Below are 24,198 nucleotides of genomic sequence, written 5' to 3'. Positions count from 1 at the left end.
ATAGATTCCGATGCTTCACTCCAGGTTTACTGTATCCCTCTGACCTTCATATTGACGATGAAACACAGAAATTGCATCGGAATTAAATACAAAAGGCACAATGCCGACTTAAGTACAAGAAGACTGACTGTTCTTACTGTCTATGTTTGAACCATTCCTGTGACACTAGTTATAGATTCCGATGCTTCACTTCAGGTTTACTGTATCCCTCTGACCTTCTTATTGACGATGAAACACAGAAATTGCATCGGAATTAAATTGAAAAGGCACAATGCCGACTTAAGTACAAGAAGACTGACTCTTCTTACTGTCTATTTTTTGAACAATTCCTGTGACACTAGTTATAGATTCCGATGCTTCACTTCAGGTTTACTGTATCCCTCTGACCTTCTTATTGACGATGAAACACAGAAATTGCTTCGGAATTAAATTGAAAAGGCACAATGCCGACTTAAGTAAAAGAAGACTGACTCTTCTTACTGTCTATCTTTTGAACCATTCCAGTGACACTAGTTATAGATTCCGATGCTTGACTTCAGGTTTACTGTATCCCTCTGACCTTCTTATTGACGATGAAACACAGAAATTGCATCGGAATTAAATACAAAAGGCAGAATGCCGACTTAAGTACAAGAAGTCTTACTCTTCTTACTGTCTATTTTTGGAATCATTCCTGCGACACTAGTAATAGATTGCGATGCTTCACTCCTGGTTTACTGTATCCCTTGGACCTTCTTATTGCCGATGAAACACAGTAATTGTATCGGAATGAAATAGAAAAGGCACAATGCCGACTTAAGTACAAGAAGACTGACTCTTATTACTGATAATAGTTTGAACCATTCCTGTGACAATAGTTATAGATTCCGATGCTTCACTTCAATTTTACTGTATCCCTTGGACCTTATTATTGACGGTGAAACACAGAAATAGCATTGGAATTAAAGAGAAAAAGCACAATGCCGACTTAAGTACAAGAAGACTGACTCTTCTTACTGTCTATTTATTGAACAATTCCTGTGACACTAGTTATAGATTCCGATGCTTCACTCCAGGGTTACTGTATCCCTTGGACCTTCTTATTGGCGATGAAACACAGAACTAGCATCGGAATTAAATACAAAAGGCACAATGCCGACTAAAGGGCAAGAAGACTGAGTCTTCTTACTTACTTTGTTTTGCACCAATCCTGTGACACTAGGTATAGATACCGATGCTTGACTTCAGTTTTAGGGTATCCCTTGGACCTTCTTATTGACGATGAAACACAGAAATTGCATCGGAATTAAATAGAAAAGGCACAATGTCGACTTAAGTACAAGAAGACTGACTCTTCTTACTGTCTATAATTTGAACCATTCCTGTGACACTAGTTATAGATTCCGATGCTTCACTTCAGGTTTACTGAATCCCTTGGACCTTCTTATTGACGATGAAACAGAGAAATTGCATCGGAATTAAATAGAAAAGGCACAATGCCGACTTATGTACAAGAACACTGACTCTTCTTACTGACTATGCTTTGAACCATTCCAGTGACACTAGTTATAGATTACGATGCTTCACTTCAGGTTTACTGTATACCTTGGAAGTTCTTATTGACGATGAAACACAGAAATTGCATCGGAATTAAATACAAAAGGCACAATGCCGACTTATGTACAAGAAGACTGACTCTTCCTACTGTCTATGTTTTGATCCATTCCTGTGACACTAGTTTTAGATTCCGATTCTTTACTTCAGGTTTACTGTATCCCTCTGACCTTCTTATTGACCATGAAACTAAGAAATTGCGTCGGAATTAAATACAAAAGGCACAATGCCGACTTAAGTACAAGAAGACTGACTCTTCCTACTGTCTCTGTTTTGAACCATTGCTGTGACACTAGTTATAGATTCCGATGCTTCATTTCAGGTTTACTGTATTCCTCTGACCTTATTGCCGATGAAACACAGAAATTGAATCGGAATTAAATACAAAAGGCACAATGCCGACTTAAGTACAAGAAGACTGACTCTTCCTACTGTTTATGTTTTGAACCAATTCTGTGACACTAGTTACAGATTGTGATGCTTCACTCCTGGTTTACTGTATCCCTTGGACCTTCTTATTGCCGATGAATGACAGAAATTGCATCGGAATGAAATAGAAAAGGCACAATGCCGACTTAAGTACAAAAGACTGACTCTTATTACTGATAATAGTTTGAACCATTCCTGTGACAATAGTTATAGATTCCGATGCTTCACTTTAAATTTACTGTATCCCTTGGACCTTGGTATTGACGGTGAAACACAGAAATAGCATTGGAATTAAATACAAAAGGCACAATGCCGACTTTAATACAAGAGGACTGACTCTTCTTACTGTCTATTTTTTGAACAATTCCTGTGACACTAGTTATAGATTCCGATGCTTCACTCCACGGTTACTGTATCCCTTGGACCTTCTTATTGACGATGAAACACAGATATTGCATCGGAATTAAATACAAAAGGCACAATGCCGACTTAAGGACAGGAAGACTGACTCTTCTTACTGACTTTGTTTTGAACCAATCCTGTGACACTAGGTATAGATTCCGATGCTTGACTTCAGTTTTAGTGTATCCCTTGGACCTTCTTATTGACGATGAAACACAGAAATTGCATCGAAATTAAATAGATAAGGCACAATGTCGACTTAAGTACAGGAAGACTGACTCTTCTTACTGTCTATGTTTTGAACTATTCCTGTGACACTAGTTATAGATTCCGATGCTTCACTTCAGGTTTACTGTATCTCTTGGACTATCTTATTGACGATGAATCACAGAAATTGCATCGGAATTACAAACAAAAGGCACAATGCCGACTTAAGTACAAGAAGACTGACTCTTCTTACTGTCTATATTTTGAACCATTCCAGTGACACTAGTTATAGATCCGGATGCTTCCCTTCAGAGTTACTGTACCCCTTGGACCTTCTTATTGACGATGAAACACAGAAATTGCATCGGGAGTAAATACAAAAAGCACAATGCCGGTTTAAGTACAAGAAGACTGACTCTTCTTACTGTCTATGTTTTGAACCATCACTGTGACACTAGTTATAGATTCCGATTCTTCGCTCCAGGTTTACTGTATCCCTCTGACCTTCTTATTGACGATGAAACACAGAAATTGCATCGGAATTAAATACAAAAGGCACAATGCCGACTTAAGTACAAGAAGACTGACTCTTCTTACTGTCTATTTATGAACAATTCCTGTGACACTAGTTATAGATTCCGATGCTTCACTTGAGGTTTACTGTACCCCTCTTGCCTTCTTATTGACGATGAAACACGGAAATTGCATCGGAATTAAATACAAAAGGCACAATGCCGACTTAAGTACACGAAGACTGTCTCTTCTTACTGTCTATGTTTGAACCATTCCTGTGACACTAGTTATAGATTCCGATGCTTCACTTCAGGTTTACTGTATCCCTCTGACCATCTTATTGACGATGAAACACAGAAATTGCATCTGAATTAAATAGAAAAGGCACAGTGCTGACATAAGTACAAGAAGACTGACTCATCTTACTGTCTATGTTTTGAACCATCCCTGTGACTTTAGTTATAGATTCCGATGCTTCACTTCAGGTTTACTGTATCCCTCTGACCTTCTTATTGACGATGAAACACAGAAATTGCATCTGAATTAAATAGAAAAGGCACAGTGCTGACATAAGTACAAGAAGACTGACTCATCTTACTGTCTATGTTTTGAACCATCCCTGTGACATTAGTTATAGATTCCGATGCTTCACTCCAGGTTTACTGTATCCCTCTGACCTTCATATTGACGATGAAACACAGAAATTGAATCGGAATTAAATACAAAAGGCACAATGCCGACGTAAGTACAAGAAGACTGACTGTTCTTACTGTCTATGTTTGAACCATTCCTGTGACACTAGTTATAGATTCCGATGCTTCACTTCAGGTTTACTGTATCCCTCTGACCTTCTTATTGACGATGAAACACAGAAATTGCATCGGAATTAAATTGAAAAGGCACAATGCCGACTTAAGTACAAGAAGACTGACTCTTCTTACTGTCTATTTTTTGAACAATTCCTGTGACACTAGTTATAGATTCCGATGCTTCACTTCAGGTTTACTGTATCCCTCTGACCTTCTTATTGACGATGAAACACAGAAATTGCATTGGAAGTACATACAAAAAGCACAATGCCGACTTAAGTACAGAAAGACTGACACTTCTTATTGTCTATATTTTGAACCATCACTGTGACACTAGTTATAGATTCCGATTCTTCACTCCAGGTTTACTGTATCCCTTGGACCTACTTATTGCCGGTGAAACACAGAAATTGCATCGGAATGAAATAGATAAGGCACAATGCCGACTTAAGTACAAGAAGACTGACTCTTATTACTGATAATAGTTTGAACTATTCCTGTGACAATAGTTATAGATTCCGATGCTTCACTTTAAATTTACTGTATCCCTTGGACCTTGGTGTTGATGGTGAAACACAGAAATCGCATTGGAATTAAATACAAAAGGCACAATGCCGACTTAAATACAAGAGGACTGACTCTTCTTACTATCTATTTTTTGAACAATTCCTGTGACACTAGTTATAGATTCCGATGCTTCACTCCAGGGTTACTGTATCCCTTGGACCTTCTTATTGACGATGAAACACAGAAATTGCATCGGAATTAAATACAAAAGGCACAATGCCGACTTAAGTACAAGAAGACTGACTCTTCTTACTGTCTATATTTTGAACCATTCCAGTGACACTAGTTATAGATGCGGATGCTTCACTTCAGGTTTACTGTACCCCTTGGACCTTCTTATTGACGATGAAACACAGAAATTGCATCGGAAGTAAATACAAAAAGCACAATGCCGACTTAAGTACAAGAAGACTGACTCTTCTTACTGTCTATGTTTTGAACCATCACTGTGACACTAGTTATAGATTCCGATTCTTCGCTCCAGGTTTACTGTATCCCTCTGACCTTCTTATTGACGATGAAACACAGAAATTGCATCGGAATTAAGTACAAAAGGCACAATGCCGACTTAAGTACAAGAAGACTGACTCTTCTTACCCTCTATTTTTGAACAATTCCTGTGACACTAGTTATAGATTCCGATGCTTCACTTCAGGTTTACTGTATCCCTCTGACCTTCTTATTGACGATGAAACACAGCAATTGCATCGGAATTAAATAGAAAAGGCACAATGCCGACATAAGTACAAGAAGACTGACTCATCTTACCGTCTATGTTTTGAACCATCCCTGTGACATTAGTTATAGATTCCGATGCTTCACTCCAGGTTTACAGTATCCCTCTGACCTTCTTATTGACGATGAAACACAGAAATTGCATCGGAATTAAATACAAAAGGCACAATGCCGACTTAAGTACAAGAAGACTGACTCTTCTTACAGTCTATTTTTTGAACAATTCCTGTGACACTAGTTATAGATTCCGATGCTTCACTTCAGGTTTACTGTATCCCTCTGACCTTATTATTGACGATGAAACACAGAAATTGCATCGGAATTAAATACAAAAGGCACAATGCCGACTAAAGTAAAAGAAGACTGACTCTTCTTACTGTCTATATTTTGAACCATTCCAGTGACACTAGTATAGATTCCGATGCTTCACTTCAGGTTTACTGTACCCCTTGGACCCTCTTATTGACGATGAAACACAGAAATTGCATCGGATGTAAATACAAAAAGCACAATGCCGACTTAAGTACAAGAAGACTGACACTTCTTACTGTCCATGTTTGAACCATCACTGTGACACTAGTTATAGATTCCGATTCTTCACTCCAGGTTTACTGTATCCCTCTGACTTTCTTATTGCCGATGAAACACAGAAATTGCATCGGAATTAAATACAAAAGGCACAATGCCGACTTAAGTACAAGAAGACTGTCTCTTCTTACTGTCTATGTTTGAACCATTCCTGTGACACTTGTTATAGATTCCGATGCTGCATTTCAGGTTTACTGTATCCCTCTGACCTTCTTATTGACGATGAAACACAGAAATTGCATCGGAATTAAATTGAAAAGGCACAATGCCGGCATAAGTACAAGAAGACTGACTCATCTTACTGTCTATGTTTTGAACCACCCCTGTGACACTAGCTATAGAGTCCGATGCTTCACTTCAGGTTTACTGTATCTCTTGGACCTTCTTATTGACGATGAATCTCAGAAATTGCATCGGAATAAAATACAAAAGGCACAATGCCGACTTAAGTACAAGAAGACTGACTCTTCTTACTGTCTATTCTTTGAACCATTCCAGTGACACTAGTTATAGATTCCGATGCTTCACTTCAGGTTTACTGTACCCCGTGGACCTTCTTATTGACGATGAAACACAGAAATTGCATCGGAAGTAAATACAAAATGCACAATGACGACTTAAGTACAAGAAGACTGTCTCTTCTTACTGTCAATGATTTTAACCATTCCTGTGACACTAGTTATAGATTCCGATGCTACACTCCAGGTTTACTGTATCCCTTGGACTTTCTTGTTGACGATGAAACACAGAAATTGCATCGGAACTAAATACAAAGGGCACAATGCCGACTTAAGTACAAGAAGACCGACTCTTCTTACTGACAATGATTTTAACCATTCCTGTGACACTAGTTATGGATTCCGATGCTTCACTTCAGGTTTACTCTATCCCTTGGACTTTCTTATTGGCGATGAAACACAGAAATTGCATCGTAATAAAATACAAAAGGCAAAATGCCGACTTAAGTACACGAAGACTGACTCTTCTTACTGTCAAAGCTTTGAACCATTCCTGTGACACTAGTTATAGATTCCGATGCTACACTCCAGGATTACTGTATCCCTTGGACCTTTTTATTGACGATGAATCAAAGAAATTGCATCGGAATTAAATACAAAAGGCAAAATGCCGACTTAAGTACAAGAAGACATACTCTTCTTACTGACTATGTTTTGAACCATTCCTGTGACACTAGTTATAGATTCCGATGCTTCACTTCAGGTTTACTGTATCCCTCTGACCTTCTTATTGACGATGAAACACAGAAATTGCATCGGAATTAAATAGAAAAGGCACAATGTCGACTTAAGTACAAGAAGACTGACTCTTCTTACTGTCTATGTTTTGAACCATTCCTGTGACACTAGTTATAGATTCCGATGCTTCATTCCAGGTTTACTGTATCCCTTGGAAATTCTTATTGACGATGAAACACAGAAATTGCATCGGAATTAAATACAAAGGGCATAATGCCGACTTAAGTACAAGAAGACTGACTCTTCCTTCTGTCTACGTTTTGAACCAATTCTGTGACACTAGTTATAGATTCCGATGCTTCACTTCAGGTTTACTTTATACCTTAAACCATCTTATTGACGAAGAAACACAGAAATTGCATCGGAATTAAATACAAAATGCACAATGCCGACTTAAGTACAAGAAGACTGACTCTTCGTACTGTCTATGTTTTGAACCATTCCTGTGACACTAGTTATAGATTCCGATGTTTCACTTGAGGATTAGTGTATACCACTGACCTTATTGCCGATAAAAAACAGAAATTGAATCGGAATTAAATACAAAAGGCACAATGCCGGCTTAAGGACAAGAAGAGTGACTCTTCTTACTGACTATGTTTTGAACCATTGCTGTGACTCTAGTTACAGATTCCGATGCTTCACTTCAGGTTTACTGTATCCCTCTGACCTTCTTATTGACGATGAAACACAGAAATTGCATCGGAAGTAAATACAAGAAGCACAATGCCGACATAAGTACAAGAAGACTGACTCTTCTTACTGTCTATGCTTTGAACCATCACTGTGACACTAGTTACAGATTGTGATGCTTCACTCCTGGTTTACTGTATCCCTTGGACCTTCTTATTGCCGATGAAACACAGAAATTGCATCGGAATGAAATAGAAAAGGCACAATGCCGACTTAAATACAAGAAGACTGACTCTTCTTATTGTCTATTTTTTGAACAATACCTGTGACTCTAGTTACAGATTCCGATGCTTCACTTTAAATTTACTGTATCCCTTGGACCTTGGTATTGACGGTGAAACACAGAAATAGCATTGGAATTAAATACAAAAGGCACAATGCCGACTTAAATACAAGAGGACTGACTCTTCTTACTGTCTATTTTTTGAACAATTCCTGTGACACTAGTTATAGATTCCGATGCTTCACTCCACGGTTACTGTATCCCTTGGACCTTCTTATTGACGATGAAACACAGAAATTGCATCGGAATTAAATACAAAAGGCACAATGCCGACTTAAGGACAGGAAGACTGACTCTTCTTACTGACTTTGTTTTGAACCAATCCTGTGACACTAGGTATAGATTCCGATGCTTGACTTCAGTTTTAGTGTATCCCTTGGACCTTCTTATTGACGTTGAAACACAGAAATTGCATCGAAATTAAATAGATAAGGCACAATGTCGACTTAAGTACAAGAAGACTGACTCTTCTTACTGTCTATGTTTTGAACTATTCCTGTGACACTAGTTATAGATTCCGATGCTTCACTTCAGGTTTACTGTATCTCTTGGACCATCTTATTGACGATGAATCACAGAAATTGCATCGGAATTAAATACAAAAGGCACAATGCCGACTTATGTTCAAGAAGACTGACTCTTCTTACTTTCTATGTTTTGAACCATCACTGTGACACTAGTTATAGATTCCGATTCTTCGCTCCAGGTTTTTCTGTATCCCTCAGACCTTCTTATTGACGATGAAACACAGAAATTGCATCGGAATTAAATACAAAAGGCACAATGCCGACTTAAGTACAAGAAGACTGACTCATCTTACTGTCTATGTTTGAACCACCCCTGTGACACTAGCTATAGAGTCCGATGCTTCACTTCAGGTTTACTGTATCTCTTGGACCTTCTTATTGACGATGAATCTCAGAAATTGCATCGGAATAAAATACAAAAGGCACAATGCCGACTTAAGTACAAGAAGACTGACTCTTCTTACTGGTTATTCTTTGAACCATTCCAGTGACACTAGTTCTAGATCCGGATGCTTCACTTCAGAGTTACTGTACCCCTTGGACCATTCTTATTGACGATGAAACAGAGAAATTGCATCGGAAGTAAATACAAAAAGCACAATGCCGACTTAAGTACAAGAAGACTGACTCTTCTTACTTTCTATGTTTTGAACCATCACTGTGACTCTTGTTATAGATTCCGATGCTGCATTTCAGGTTTACTGTATCCCTCTGACCTTCTTATTGACGATGAAACACAGAAATTGCATCGGAATTAAATTGAAAAGGCACAATGCCGACATAAGTACAAGAAGACTGACTCATCTTACTGTCTATGTTTTGAACCACCCCTGTGACACTAGCTATAGAGTCCGATGCTTCACTTCAGGTTTACTGTATCTCTTGGACCTTCATTTGACGATGAATCTCAGAAATAGCATCGGAATAAAATACAAAAGGCACAATGCCGACTTAAGTACAAGAAGACTGACTCTTCTTACTGTCTATTCTTTGAACCATTCCAGTGACACTAGTTCTAGATCCGGATGCTTCACTTCAGAGTTACTGTACCCCTTGGACCTTCTAATTGACGATGAAACAGAGAAATTGCATCGGAAGTAAATACAAAAAGCACAATGCCGACTTAAGTACAAGAAGACTGACTCTTCTTACTTTCTATGTTTTGAACCATCACTGTGACACTAGTTATAGATTCCGATTCTTCGCTCCAGGTTTTTCTGTATCCCTCAGACCTTCTTATTGACGATGAAACACAGAAATTGCATCGGAATTAAATACAAAAGGCACAATGCCGACTTAAGTACAAGAAGACTGACTCTTCTTACTGTCTATCTTTGAACAATTCCTGTGACACTAGTTATAGATTCCGATGCTTCACTTCAGGTTTACTGTACCCCCCTTGCCTTCTTATTGACGATGAAACACGGAAATTGCATCGGTATTAAATACAAAAGGCACAATGCCGACTTAAGTACAAGAAGACTGTCTCTTCTTACTGTCTATGTTTGAACCATTCCTGTGACACTAGTTATAGATTCCGATGCTTCACTTCAGGTTTACTGTATCCCTCAGACCTTCTTATTGACGATGAAACACAGAAATTGCATCTGAATTAAATAGAAAGGGCACAGTGCTGACATAAGTACAAGAAGACTGACTCATCTTACTGTCTATGTTTTGAACCATCCCTGTGACATTAGTTATAGATTCCGATGCTTCACTCCAGGTTTACTGTATCCCTCTGACCTTCATATTGACGATGAAACACAGAAATTGCATCGGAATTAAATACAAAAGGCACAATGCCGACTTAAGTACAAGAAGACTGACTCTTCTTACTGTCTATTTTTGAACAATTCCTGTGACACTAGTTATAGATTCCGATTCTTCACTCCAGGTTTACTGTATCCCTCTGACCTTCTTATTGCCGATGAAACACAGAAATTGCATCGGAATTAAATACAAAAGGCACAATGCCGACTTAAGAACGAGAAGGCTGACTCTTCTTACTGTCTATTTTTTGAACAATTCCTGTGACACTAGTTATAGATTCCGATGCTTCACTTCAGGTTTACTGTATCCCTCTGACCTTCTTATTGACGATGAAACACGGAAATTGCATCGGAATTAAATACAAAAGGCACAATGCCGACTTAAGTACATGAAGACTGTCTCTTCTTACTGTCTATATTTGAACCATTCCTGTGACACTAGTCATAGATTCCGATGCTTCACTTCAGGTTTACTGTATCCCTCTGACCTTCTTATTGACGATGAAACACAGAAATTGCATCGGAATTAAATTGAAAAGGCACAATGCCGACTTAAGTACAAGAAGACTGACTCCTCTTACTGTCTATTTTTTTGAACAATTCCTGTGACACTAGTTATAGATTCCGATGATTCACTTCAGGTTTACTGTATCCCTCTGACCTTCTTATTGACGATGAAACACAGAAATTGCATCGGAAGTAAATACAAAAAGCACAATGCCGACTTAAGTACAAAAAGACTGACACTTCTTACTGTCTATTTTTGAACCATCACTGTGAACCTAGTTATAGATTCCGATTCTTCACTCCAGGTTTACTGTATCGCTTGGACCTTCTTATTGCCGGTGAAACACAGAAATTGCATCGGAATGAAATAGATAAGGCACAATGCCGACTTAAGTACAAGAAGACTGACTCTTATTACTGATAATAGTTTGAACCATTCCTGTGACAATAGTTATAGATTCCGATGCTTCACTTTAAATTTACTGTATCCCTTGGACCTTGGTGTTGATGGTGAAACACAGAAATAGCATTGGAATTAAATACAAAAGGCACAATGCCGACTTAAATACAAGAGGACTGACTCTTCTTACTGTCTATTTTTTGAACAATTCCTGTGACACTTGTTACAGATTCCGATGCTTCACTCCAGGGTTACTGTATCCCTTGGACCTTCTTATTGACGATGAAACACAGAAATTGCATCGGAATTAAATACAAAAGGCACAATGCCGACTTAAGGACAAGAAGATTGACTCTTCTTACTGACTTTGTTTTGAACCAATCCTGTGACACTAGGTATAGATTCCGATGCTTGACTTCAGTTTTATTGTATCCCTTGGACCTTCTTATTGACGATGAAACACAGAAATTGCATCGCAATTAAATAGAAAAAGCACAATGTCGACATTAGTACAAGAAGATTGACTCTTCTTACTGTCTATGTTCTGAACTATTCCTGTGACACTAGTTATAGATTCCGATGCTTCACTTCAGGTTTACTGTATCCCTTGGATCTTCTTATTGACGATGAAACACAGAAATTGCATCGGAATTAAATACAAAAGGCACAAAGCCGACTTATGTACAAGAAGACTGACTCTTCCTACAGTCTATGTTTTGAACCATTTCTGTGACACTAGTAATAGAGTCCGATGCTTCACTTCATGTTTACTGCATCTCTTGGACCATCTTATTGACGATGAATCACAGAAATTGCATCGGAATTAAATACAAAAGGCACAATGCCGACTTAAGTACAAGAAGACTGACTCTTCTTACTGTCTATATTTTGAACCATTCCAGTGACACTAGTTATAGATCCGGATTCTTCACTTCAGGTTTACTGTACCCTTTGGACCTTCTTATTGACGATGAAACACAGAAATTGCATCGGAAGTAAATACAAAAGGCACAATGCCGACTTAAGTACAAGAAGACTGACTCTTCTTACAGTCTATTTTTTGAACAATTCCTGTGACACTAGTTATAGATTCCGATGCTTCACTTCAGGTTTACTGTCTCCCTCTGACCTTATTATTAACGATGAAACACAGAAATTGCATCGGAATTAAATACAAAAGGCACAATGCCGACTTAAGTACAAGAAGACTGACTCTTCTTACTGTCTATATTTTGAACCATTACAGTGACACTAGTATAGATTCCGATGCTTCACTTCAGGTTTACTGTACCCCTTGGACCCTCTTATTGACGATGAAACACAGAAATTGCATCGGATGTAAATACAAAAAGCACAATGCCGACTTAAGTACAAGAAGACTGACACTTCTTACTGTCTATGTTTGAACCATCACTGTGACACTAGTTATAGATTCCGATTCTTCACTCCAGGTTTACTGTATCCCTCTGACCTTCTTATGGCCGATGAAACACAGAAATTGCATCGGAATTTAATACAAAAGGCACATTGCCGACTTAAGTACAAGAAGGCTGACTCTTCTTAATGTCTATTTTTTGAACAATTCCTGTGACACTAGTTGTAGATTCCGATGCTTCACTTCAGGTTTACTGTATCCCTCTGAACTTCTTATTGACGATGAAACACGGAAATTGCATCGGAATTAAATACAAAAGGCACAATGCCGACTTAGGTACAAGAAGACTGTCTCTTCTTACTGTCTATGTTTGAACCATTCCTGTGACACTAGTTATAGATTCCGATGCTTCACTTCAGGTTTACTGTATCCCTCTGACCTTCTTATTGACGATAAAACACTGAAATTGCATCGGAATTAAATTGAAAAGGCACAATGCCGACATAAGTACAAGAAGACTGACTCATCTTACTGTCTATATTTTGAACCACCCCTGTGACACTAGTTATAGAGTCCGATGCTTCACTTCAGGTTTACTGTATCTCTTGGACCTTCTTATTGACGATGAATCTCAGAAATTGCATCGGAATTAAATACAAAAGGCACAATTCCGACTTAAGTACAAGAAGACTGACTCTTCTTACTGTCTATTCTTTGAACCATTCCAGTGACACTAGTTATAGTTTCCGATGCTTCACTTCAGGTTTACTGTACCCCTTGGACCTTCTTATTGACGATGAAACACAGAAATTGCATCGGAAGTAAATACAAAATGCACAATGACGACTTAAGTACAAGAAGACTGTCTCTTCTTACTGTCAATGATTTTAACCATTCCTGTGACACTAGTTATAGATTCCGATGCTTCACTTCAGGTTTACTGTATCCCTCTGACCTTCTTATTGACGATGAAACACAGAAATTGCATCGGAACTAAATACAAAGGGCACAATGCCGACTTAAGTACAAGAAGACCGACTCATCCTACTGTCTATGTTTTGCACCAATTCTGTGACACTAGTTATAGAGTCCGATGCTTCACTTCAGGTTTACTTTATACCTTGGACCATCTTATTGACGATGAAACACAGAAATTGCATCGGAATTAAATACAAAAGGCACAATGCCGACTTCAGTACTTAAAGACCGACTCTTCTTACTGACAATGATTTTAACCATTCCTGTGACACTAGTTATGGATTCCGATGCTTCACTTCAGGTTTACTGTATCCCTTGGACCTTCTTATTGGCGATGAAACACAGAAATTGCATCGGAATAAAATACAAAAGGCAAAATGCCGACTTAAGTACACGAAGACTGACTCTTCTTACTGTCAATGCTTTGAACCATTCCTGTGACACTAGTTATAGATTCCGATGCTACACTCCAGGATTACTGTATCCCTTGGACCTTTTTATTGACGATGAATCAAAGAAATTGCATCGGAATTAAATACAAAAGGCAAAATGCCGACTTAAGTACAAGAAGACATACTCTTCTTAATGACTATGTTTTGAACCATTCCTGTGACACTAGTTATAGATTCCGATGCTTCACTTCAGGTTTACTGTATCCCTTGGAAATTCTTATTGACGATGAAGCACAGAAATTGCATCGGAATTAAATACAAAGGGCATAATGCCGACTTAAGTACAAGAAGACTGACTCTTCCTTCTGTCTACGTCTTGAACCAATTCTGTGACACTAGTTATAGATTCCGATGCTTCACTTCAGGTTTACTTTATACCTTAAACCATCTTATTGACGATGAAACACAGAAATTGCATCGGAATTAAATACAAAAGGCACAATGCCGACTTAAGTACAAGAAGACTGACTCTTCCTACTGTCTACGTTTTGAACCAATTCTGTGACACTAGTTATAGAGTCCGATGCTTCACTTCAGGTTTACTGTATCACTTGGACCTTCTTATTGAAGATGAATCACAGAAATTCCATCGGAATTAAATACAAAAGGCACAATGCCGACTTAAGTACAAGAAGACTGACTCTTCGTACTGTCTATGTTTTGAACCATTCCTGTGACACTAGTTATAGATTCCGATGTTTCACTTGAGGATTAGTGTATACCACTGACCTTATTGCCGATAAAAAACAGAAATTGAATCGGAATTAAATACAAAAGGCACAATGCCGGCTTAAGGACAAGAAGAGTGACTCTTCTTACTGACTATGTTTTGAACCATTGCTGTGACTCTAGTTACAGATTCCGATGCTTCACTTCAGGTTTACTGTATCCCTCTGACCTTCTTATTGACGATGAAACACAGAAATTGCATCGGAAGTAAATACAAGAAGCACAATGCCGACATAAGTACAAGAAGACTGACTCTTCTTACTGTCTATGCTTTGAACCATCACTGTGACACTAGTTACAGATTGTGATGCTTCACTCCTGGTTTACTGTATCCCTTGGACCTTCTTATTGCCGATGAAACACAGAAATTGCATCGGAATGAAATAGAAAAGGCACAATGCCGACTTAAATACAACAAGACTGACTCTTCTTATTGTCTATTTTTTGAACAATACCTGTGACTCTAGTTACAGATTCCGATGCTTCACTTTAAATTTACTGTATCCCTTGGACCTTTGTATTGACGGTGAAACACAGAAATAGCATTGGAATTAAATACAAAAGGCACAATGCCGACTTAAATACAAGAGGACTGACTCTTCTTACTGTCTATTTTTTGAACAATTCCTGTGACACTAGTTATAGATTCCGATGCTTCACTCCACGGTTACTGTATCCCTTGGACCTTCTTATTGACGATGAAACACAGAAATTGCATCGGAATTAAATACAAAAGGCACAATGCCGACTTAAGGACAGGAAGACTGACTCTTCTTACTGACTTTGTTTTGAACCAATCCTGTGACACTAGGTATAGATTCCGATGCTTCACTTCAGGTTTACGGTATCTCTTGGACCATCTTATTGACGATGAATCACAGAAATTGCATCGGAATTAAATGCAAAAGGCACAATGCCGACTTAAGTTCAAGAAGACTGACTCTTCTTACTTTCTATGTTTTGAACCATCACTGTGACACTAGTTATAGATTCCGATTCTTCGCTCCAGGTTTTTCTGTATCCCTCAGACCTTCTTATTGACGATGAAACACAGAAATTGCATCGGAATTAAATACAAAAGGCACAATGCCGACTTAAGTACAAGAAGACTGACTCATCTTACTGTCTATGTTTTGAACCACCCCTGTGACACTAGCTATAGAGTCCGATGCTTCACTTCAGGTTTACTGTATCTCTTGGACCTTCTTATTGACGATGAATCTCAGAAATTGCATCGGAATAAAATACAAAAGGCACAATGCCGACTTAAGTACAAGAAGACTGACTCTTCTTACTGTCTATTCTTTGAACCATTCCAGTGACACTAGTTCTAGATCCGGATGCTTCACTTTAGAGTTACTGTACCCCTTGGACCTTCTTATTGACGATGAAACAGAGAAATTGCATCGGAAGTAAATACAAAAAGCACAATGCAGACTTAAGTACAAGAAGACTGACTCTTCTTACTTTCTATGTTTTGAACCATCACTGTGACACTTGTTATAGATTCCGATGCTGCATTTCAGGTTTACTGTATCCCTCTGACCTTCTTATTGACGATGAAACACAGAAATTGCATCGGAATTAAATTGAAAAGGCACAATGCCGACATAAGTACAAGAAGACTGACTCATCTTACTGTCTATGTTTTGAACCACCCCTGTGACACTAGCTATAGAGTCCGATGCTTCACTTCAGGTTTACTGTATCTCTTGGACCTTCATTTGACGATGAATCTCAGAAATTGCATCGGAATAAAATACAAAAGGCACAATGCCGACTTAAGTACAAGAAGACTGACTCTTCTTACTGTCTATTCTTTGAACCATTCCAGTGACACTAGTTCTAGATCCGGATGCTTCACTTCAGAGTTACTGTACCCCTTGGACCTTCTTATTGACGATGAAACAGAGAAATTGCATCGGAAGTAAATACAAAAAGCACAATGCCGACTTAAGTACAAGAAGACTGACTCTTCTTACTTTCTATGTTTTGAACCATCACTGTGACACTAGTTATAGATTCCGATTCTTCGCTCCAGGTTTTTCTGTATCCCTCAGACCTTCTTATTGACGATGAAACACAGAAATTGCATCGGAATTAAATACAAAAGGCACAATGCCGACTTAAGTACAAGAAGACTGACTCTTCTTACTGTCTATCTTTGAACAATTCCTGTGACACTAGTTATAGATTCCGATGCTTCACTTCAGGTTTACTGTATCCCTCAGACCTTCTTATTGACGATGAAACACAGAAATTGCATCTGAATTAAATAGAAAGGGCACAGTGCTGACATAGGTACAAGAAGACTGACTCATCTTACTGTCTATGTTTTGAACCATCCCTGTGACATTAGTTATAGATTCCGATGCTTCACTCCAGGTTTACTGTATCCCTCTGACCTTCATATTGACGATGAAACACAGAAATTGCATCGGAATTAAATACAAAAGGCACAATGCCGACTTAAGTACAAGAAGACTGACTCTTCTTACTGTCTATTTTTGAACAATTCCTGTGACACTAGTTATAGATTCCGATTCTTCACTCCAGGTTTACTGTATCCCTCTGACCTTCTTATGGCCGATGAAACACAGAAATTGCATCGGAATTAAATACAACAGGCACAATGCCGACTTAAGTACGAGAAGGCTGACTCTTCTTACTGTCTATTATTTGAACAATTCCTGTGACACTAGTTATAGATTCCGATGCTTCACTTCAGGTTTACTGTATCCCTCTGACCTTCTTATTGACGATGAAACACGGAAATTGCATCGGAATTAAATACAAAAGGCACAATGCCGACTTAAGTACATGAAGACTGTCTCTTCTTACTGTCTATGTTTGAACCATTCCTGTGACACTAGTCATAGATTCCGATGCTTCACTTCAGGTTTACTGTATCCCTCTGACCTTCTTATTGACGATGAAACACAGAAATTGCATCGGAATTAAATTGAAAAGGCACAATGCCGACTTAAGTACAAGAAGACTGACTCCTCTTACTGTCTATTTTTTTGAACAATTCCTGTGACACTAGTTATAGATTCCGATGATTCACTTCAGGTTCACTGTATCCCTCTGACCTTCTTATTGACGATGAAACACAGAAATTGCATCGGAAGTAAATACATAAAGCACAATGCCGACTTAAGTACAAAAAGACTGACACTTCTTACTGTCTATTTTTGAACCATCACTGTGAACCTAGTTATAGATTCCGATTCTTCACTCCAGGTTTACTGTATCCCTTGGACCTTCTTATTGCCGGTGAAACACAGAAATTGCATCGGAATGAAATAGATAAGGCACAATGCCGACTTAAGTACAAGAAGACTGACTCTTATTACTGATAATAGTTTGAACCATTCCTGTGACAATAGTTATAGATTCCGATGCTTCACTTTAAATTTACTGTATCCCTTGGACCTTGGTGTTGATGGTGAAACACAGAAATAGCATTGGAATTAAATACAAAAGGCACAATGCCGACTTAAATACAAGAGGACTGACTCTTCTTACTGTCTATTTTTTGAACAATTCCTGTGACACTTGTTACAGATTCCGATGCTTCACTCCAGGGTTACTGTATCCCTTGGACCTTCTTATTGACGATGAAACACAGAAATTGCATCGGAATTAAATACAAAAGGCACAATGCCGACTTAAGGACAAGAAGACTGACTCTTCTTACTGACTTTGTTTTGAACCAATCCTGTGACACTAGGTATAGATTCCGATGCTTGACTTCAGTTTTATTGTATCCCTTGGACCTTCTTATTGACGATGAAACACAGAAATTGCATCGCAATTAAATAGAAAAAGCACAATGTCGACATTAGTACAAGAAGATTGACTCTTCTTACTGTCTATGTTCTGAACTATTCCTGTGACACTAGTTATAGATTCCGATGCTTCACTTCAGGTTTACTGTATCCCTTGGATCTTCTTATTGACGATGAAACACAGAAATTGCATCGGAATTAAATACAAAAGGCACAAAGCCGACTTATGTACAAGAAGACTGACTCATCCTACAGTCTATGTTTTGAACCATTTCTGTGACACTAGTAATAGAGTCCGATGCTTCACTTCATGTTTACTGCATCTCTTGGACCATCTTATTGACGATGAATCACAGAAATTGCATCGGAATTAAATACAAAATGCACAATGCCGACTTAAGTACAAGAAGACTGACTCTTCTTACTGTCTATATTTTGAACCATTCCAGTGACACTAGTTATAGATCCGGATGCTTCACTTCAGGTTTACTGTACCCTTTGGACCTTCTTATTGACGATGAAACACAGAAATTGCATCGGAAGTAAATACAAAAGGCACAATGCCGACTTAAGTACAAGAAGACTGACTCTTCTTACAGTCTATTTTTTGAACAATTCCTGTGACACTAGTTATAGATTCCGATGCTTCACTTCAGGTTTACTGTTTCCCTCTGACCTTATTATTAACGATGAAACACAGAAATTGCATCGGAATTAAATACAAAAGGCACAATGCCGACTTAAGTACAAGAAGACTGACTCTTCTTACTGTCTATATTTTGAACCATTACAGTGACACTAGTATAGATTCCGATGCTTCACTTCAGGTTTACTGTACCCCTTGGACCCTCTTATTGACGATGAAACACAGAAATTGCATCGGATGTAAATACAAAAAGCACAATGCCGACTTAAGTACAAGAAGACTGACACTTCTTACTGTCTATGTTTGAACCATCACTGTGACACTAGTTATAGATTCCGATTCTTCACTCCAGGTTTACTGTATCCCTCTGACCTTCTTATGGCCGATGAAACACAGAAATTGCATCGGAATTTAATACAAAAGGCACATTGCCGACTTAAGTACAAGAAGGCTGACTCTTCTTAATGTCTATTTTTTGAACAATTCCTGTGACACTAGTTGTAGATTACGATGCTTCACTTCAGGTTTACTGTATCCCTCTGAACTTCTTATTGACGATGAAACACGGAAATTGCATCGGAATTAAATACAAAAGGCACAATGCCGACTTAAGTACAAGAAGACTGACTCATCTTACTGTCTATATTTTGAACCACCCCTGTGACACTAGTTATAGAGTCCGATGCTTCACTTCAGGTTTACTGTATCTCTTGGACCTTCTTATTGACGATGAATCTCAGAAATTGCATCGGAATTAAATACAAAAGGCACAATTCCGACTTAAGTACAAGAAGACTGACTCTTCTTACTGTCTATTCTTTGAACCATTCCAGTGACACTAGTTATAGATTCCGATGCTTCACTTCAGGTTTACTGTACCCCTTGGACCTTCTTATTGACGATGAAACACAGAAATTGCATCGGAAGTAAATACAAAATGCACAATGACGACTTAAGTACAAGAAGACTGTCTCTTCTTACTGTCAATGATTTTAACCATTCCTGTGACACTAGTTATAGATTCCGATGCTTCACTTCAGGTTTACTGTATCCCTCTGACCTTCTTATTGACGATGAAACACAGAAATTGCATCGGAACTAAATACGAAGGGCACAATGCCGACTTAAGTACAAGAAGACCGACTCATCCTACTGTCTACGTTTTGCACCAATTCTGTGACACTAGTTATAGAGTCCGATGCTTCACTTCAGGTTTACTTTATACCTTGGACCATCTTATTGACGATGAAACACAGAAATTGCATCGGAATTAAATACAAAAGGCACAATGCCGACTTCAGTACTTAAAGACCGGCTGTTCTTACTGACAATGATTTTAACCATTCCTGTGACACTAGTTATGGATTCCGATGCTTCACTTCAGGTTTACTGTATCCCTTGGACCTTCTTATTGGCGATGAAACACAGAAATTGCATCGGAATAAAATACAAAAGGCAAAATGCCGACTTAAGTACACGAAGACTGACTCTTCTTACTGTCAATGCTTTGAACCATTCCTGTGACACTAGTTATAGATTCCGATGCTACACTCCAGGATTACTGTATCCCTTGGACCTTTTTATTGACGATGAATCAAAGAAATTGCATCGGAATTAAATACAAAAGGCAAAATGCCGACTTAAGTACAAGAAGACATACTCTTCTTAATGACTATGTTTTGAACCATTCCTGTGACACTAGTTATAGATTCCGATGCTTCACTTCAGGTTTACTGTATCCCTTGGAAATTCTTATTGACGATGAAACACAGAAATTGCATCGGAATTAAATACAAAGGGCATAATGCCGACTTAAGTACAAGAAGACTGACTCTTCCTTCTGTCTACGTTTTGAACCAATTCTGTGACACTAGTTATAGATTCCGATGCTTCACTTCAGGTTTACTTTATACCTTAAACCATCTTATTGACGATGAAACACAGAAATTGCATCGGAATTAAATACAAAAGGCACAATGCCGACTTAAGTACAAGAAGACTGACTCTTCCTACTGTCTACGTTTTGAACCAATTCTGTGACACTAGTTATAGAGTCCGATGCTTCACTTCAGGTTTACTGTATCACTTGGACCTTCTTATTGAAGATGAATCACAGAAATTCCATCGGAATTAAATACAAAAGGCACAATGCCGACTTAAGTACAAGAAGACTGACTCTTCGTACTGTCTATGTTTTGAACCATTCCTGTGACACTAGTTATAGATTCCGATGTTTCACTTGAGGTTTAGTGTATACCACTGACCTTATTGCCAATAAAAAACAGAAATTGAATCGGAATTAAATACAAAAGGCACAATGACGGCTTAAGGACAAGAAGACTGACTCTTCTTACTGACTATGTTTTGAACCATTGCTGTGACTCTAGTTACAGATTCCGATGCTTCACTTCAGGTTTACTGTATCCCTCTGACCTTCTTATTGACGATGAAACACAGAAATGGCATCGGAATTAAATACAAAAGCCACAATGCCGACTTAAGTACAAGAAGACTGACTCTTCTTACTGTCTATGTTTTGAACCAATACTGTGACACTAGTTATAGATTCCGATGCTTCACTTCAGGTTTACTGTATTCCTAGGACCTTCTTATTGTCGATGAAACACAGAAATTGCATCGGAATTAAATACAAAAGGAACAATGCCGACATAAGTACAAGAAGACTGACTCTTCTTACTGTCTATGTTTTGAACCAATACTGTGACACCAGTTATAGGTTCCGATGCTTCACTCCAGGTTTACTGTATCCCTTGGACCATCTTATTGACGATGAATCACAGAAATTGCATCGGAATTAAATACAAAAGGCACAAAGCCGACTTATGTACAAGAAGACTGACTCTTCCTACAGTCTATGTTTTGAACCATTTCTGTGACACTAGTAATAGAGTCCGATGCTTCACTTCATGTTTACTGCATGTCTTGGACCATCTTATTGACGATGAATCACAGAAATTGCATCGGATGTAAATACAAAAGGCACAATGCCGACTTAAGTACAAGAAGACTGACTCTTCTTACAGTCTATTTTTTGAACAATTCCTGTGACACTAGTTATAGATCCCGATGCTTCACTTCAGGTTTACTGTTTCCCTCTGACCTTATTATTAACGATGAAACACAGAAATTGCATCGGAATTAAATACAAAAGGCACAATGCCGACTTAAGTACAAGAAGACTGACTCTTCTTACTGTCTATATTTTGAACCATTACAGTGACACTAGTATAGATTCCGATGCTTCACTTCAGGTTTACTGTACCCCTTGGACCCTCTTATTGACGATGAAACACAGAAATTGCATCGGATGTAAATAGAAAAAGCACAATGCCGACTTAAGTACAAGAAGACTGACACTTCTTACTGTCTATGTTTGAACCATCACTGTGACACTAGTTATAGATTCCGATTCTTCACTCCAGGTTTACTGTATCCCTCTGACCTTCTTATGGCCGATGAAACACAGAAATTGCATCGGAATTTAATACAAAAGGCACATTGCCGACTTAAGTACAAGAAGGCTGACTCTTCTTAATGTCTATTTTTTGAACAATTCCTGTGACACTAGTTGTAGATTCCGATGCTTCACTTCAGGTTTACTGTATCCCTCTGAACTTCTTATTGACGATGAAACACGGAAATTGCATCGGAATTAAATACAAAAGGCACAATGCCGACTTAAGTACAAGAAGACTGTCTCTTCTTACTGTCTATGTTTGAACCATTCCTGTGACACTAGTTATAGATTCCGATGCTTCACTTCAGGTTTACTGTATCCCTCTGACCTTCTTATTGACGATAAAACACAGAAATTGCATCGGAATTAAATTGAAAAGGCACAATGCCGACATAAGTACAAGAAGACTGACTCATCTTACTGTCTATATTTTGAACCACCCCTGTGACACTAGTTATAGAGTCCGATGCTTCACTTCAGGTTTACTGTATCTCTTGGACCTTCTTATTGACGATGAATCTCAGAAATTGCATCGGAATTAAATACAAAAGGCACAATTCCGACTTAAGTACAAGAAGACTGACTCTTCTTACTGTCTATTCTTTGAACCATTCCAGTGACACTAGTTATAGATTCCGATGCTTCACTTCAGGTTTACTGTACCCCTTGGACCTTCTTATTGACGATGAAACACAGAAATTGCATCGGAAGTAAATACAAAATGCACAATGACGACTTAAGTACAAGAAGACTGTCTCTTCTTACTGTCAATGATTTTAACCATTCCTGTGACACTAGTTATAGATTCCGATGCTTCACTTCAGGTTTACTGTATCCCTCTGACCTTCTTATTGACGATGAAACACAGAAATTGCATCGGAACTAAATACAAAGGGCACAATGCCGACTTAAGTACAAGAAGACCGACTCATCCTACTGTCTACGTTTTACACCAATTCTGTGACACTAGTTATAGAGTCCGATGCTTCACTTCAGGTTTACTTTATACCTTGGACCATCTTATTGACGATGAAACACAGAAATTGCATCGGAATTAAATACAAAAGGCACAATGCCGACTTCAGTACTTAAAGACCGACTCTTCTTACTGACAATGATTTTAACCATTCCTGTGACACTAGTTATGGATTCCGATGCTTCACTTCAGGTTTACTGTATCCCTTGGACCTTCTTATTGGCGATGAAACACAGAAATTGCATCGGAATAAAATACAAAAGGCAAAATGCCGACTTAAGTACACGAAGACTGACTCTTCTTACTGTCAGTGCTTTGAACCATTCCTGTGACACTAGTTATAGATTCCGATGCTACACTCCAGGATTACTGTATCCCTTGGACCTTTTTATTGACGATGAATCAAAGAAATTGCATCGGAATTAAATACAAAGGGCAAAATGCCGACTTAAGTACAAGAAGACATACTCTTCTTAATGACTATGTTTTGAA

This window comes from Schistocerca serialis, chromosome 2, assembly GCF_023864345.2.
Source record: "Schistocerca serialis cubense isolate TAMUIC-IGC-003099 chromosome 2, iqSchSeri2.2, whole genome shotgun sequence".
Taxonomy (NCBI): Eukaryota; Metazoa; Arthropoda; class Insecta; order Orthoptera; family Acrididae; genus Schistocerca; species Schistocerca serialis.
Note: the sequence above shows the minus strand (reverse complement) of the source record.